Here is a 2,404-nt window from a genome sequence, read left to right as displayed (position 1 = left end):
TCTCTCCGTGCACTCAGACAAGATGGAAATGAGTGGGAGTCCGTGACGTCAATCAGTGTAGAAACACACACACACACACACACACACACACACACACAAACAGCGAGACACTCTCCCTCCTCCTCCAGTCCCATGCTAATACATGCTTCACTGCAAACAGCAGCAGTCCTACGGATCACAGGCATAAACATCAGCACACACAACCCCCCCACCACCAAATACAAACATGAGCACACAGATCTGGTTGTCATCTGTGACCTGGCCGATGATGTCAGGCTCTCATTTCTCTCATTCATACAGCAAAAATCAGTTATGTACCATAGTAACCAGAGAACGGCAGTCTTAAAAGTTTTCACATAAAGGCAAACATGTGGCATCATTCATAAGGCTGAAGGCACAAGAGTCAGAAGAATCTATGATTATTATAGGCCTGCATGTATAACTACATAACTATGGTGGCCCTGAGGGTTAAAACAACAGAACATTTCACAAAACACAATGACATTTCAGATTGCGAAAGGGTGGGACAACACTTAGTACAGAGTTTAGTCAACGGATGTATTAAGGTTGTAGAATGGATCAGCTGGAGGGGTGCTCCAAACTCTACACTGCTGTGATTGGTTGCTTCGCTGCAAGACAACTGATGACGCTCTGGGCATGTGTTAAAATTAACTAGAATGGTCACTGCAAGGAAGTCTTTTAGATGGCTAACTGGCCAATCGTTTAGGCCTTTGGCTTTATTGAAAAAGCGTTGCCTTGACAAGTTAATTTCCTCCTCCTGTTCTTTTCTGCAGCATCGTTCAGAATAGAGTAGTATAAGTAGTATCTAATAAACCTGCATGTCCAAGACAAGGTTCCGCGTGGATTTAGTTCACAAATCATTTGCATTACCGTCTCCCTTATACAGTTTTTCTCGATTGCTAAGATATGCTTAACGAAACTTGGATCCATCTGATATTCATCATCACCTTCTTAGCACAGCAGAAGTCTTCTGTTGGAAATGTTTTTGCAATTACTTTATAGAATCCAGTCAATCAGTCAGTCACAGACTTTTGTATTTATAGGGCTGGCCGAACTGTTGCAGTCCAGCCAAAAAGAATGACATGGAAAGATTTGACGTAGTACAATAAATAATATTGTTGTATTTTATATTTCTGAGTTTGGGTGAAATTTTCTTCTTATCTTTATTGGTTCTTCTCAAATGAATGCAGTACAAAAGCTTTACCATAAATGTCCAAATTTGTCTAGTCTAGGTGGTTACTGTAGGTAGGTCATGGTTTTGGGTTTCAGAGAGATAAGAGTTGTGAATTTGGAAATTATAGCAGTATGACTTGCTTCCCACTCAGATCAGAAGAAAAGAAGAAGGGTGTGGTAAGTTACGTGCCACTGTCAGTGGAGGCCAAGTCATTTTGGGATGTCGAAGATGTGTGTGATGCAAGAAGAAGACAAGATTCCAAAAAGGGTTGAAGCTGGCAGGTAATTTGGTGTGTTTGACTTTTGATGGGGAATTTCCAGAAAGAGTGTATCATGACTATGTGTGTTACATGGTAAGGCCATAGCAGAGAGCTCGTCTCATATGTTTCTGCTGTCAGGAATATGGACACGTTGTTGCAGTATGTAATGAAGTAAGAAGATGTGGAATAGACAACTGCAATATGGAGGATTGCAAAGGTAGCCCTGCTTGCTAGCCACCACCTGGATGCCCTGCTGCTAGCCTGTTGCTGGTAGCCCTGCTTGCTAGCCACCTCCAGGATGCCCTGCTGCTACCCTGCTACTGGTAGCTCTGCTGCTAGCCTGCTGTCGGTAGCCCTGCTTCTTAGCCTGCTGCTGATAGCCCTGCTTGCTAGCCACCACCTGGATGCCCTGCTGCAAGCCCCACCTGGTAGCCACCACCTGGATGCCCTGCTGCTAGCTACCACCTGGATGTCCTGCTGCAAGCCCCACCTGGTAGCCACCACCTGGATGCCCTGCTGCTAGCTACCACCTGGATGTCCTGCTGCTAGCCCCACTTGCTAGCCACCTCCCGGATGCCCTGCTGCTAGCCCCACTTGCTAGCCACCACCTGGATGCTCTGCTGCTAGCCCCACTAGCTAGCCACCACCTGGATGCCCTGCTGCTAGCCTGCTACTGATAGCCCTACTCCTAGCCTGCTGTTATTAGCCCTGCTTGCTAGCTATCACCTGGAAGCCTCCCTGCTAGCCTCCATCCTGTAGCCCTGACTTTTTGACTCCAAGCTACTGTTCACCCCTGTTAAGGCTGTCTTCAACTAAACCTGGTAACTTGACATCATGCATATACTCTTATACTCTTCATACTTATACAGTCCAGCCCTGTACTAGATGAACTTAATATGCCCAAAATGAGAAGCAGTATATTAATACAGTTAAATTATGGTAATTTCTCA

This window comes from Micropterus dolomieu, linkage group LG19 (genome assembly GCF_021292245.1).
Source record: "Micropterus dolomieu isolate WLL.071019.BEF.003 ecotype Adirondacks linkage group LG19, ASM2129224v1, whole genome shotgun sequence".
Lineage (NCBI taxonomy): Eukaryota > Metazoa > Chordata > Actinopteri > Centrarchiformes > Centrarchidae > Micropterus > Micropterus dolomieu.
This window is presented reverse-complemented; position numbering follows the sequence as displayed.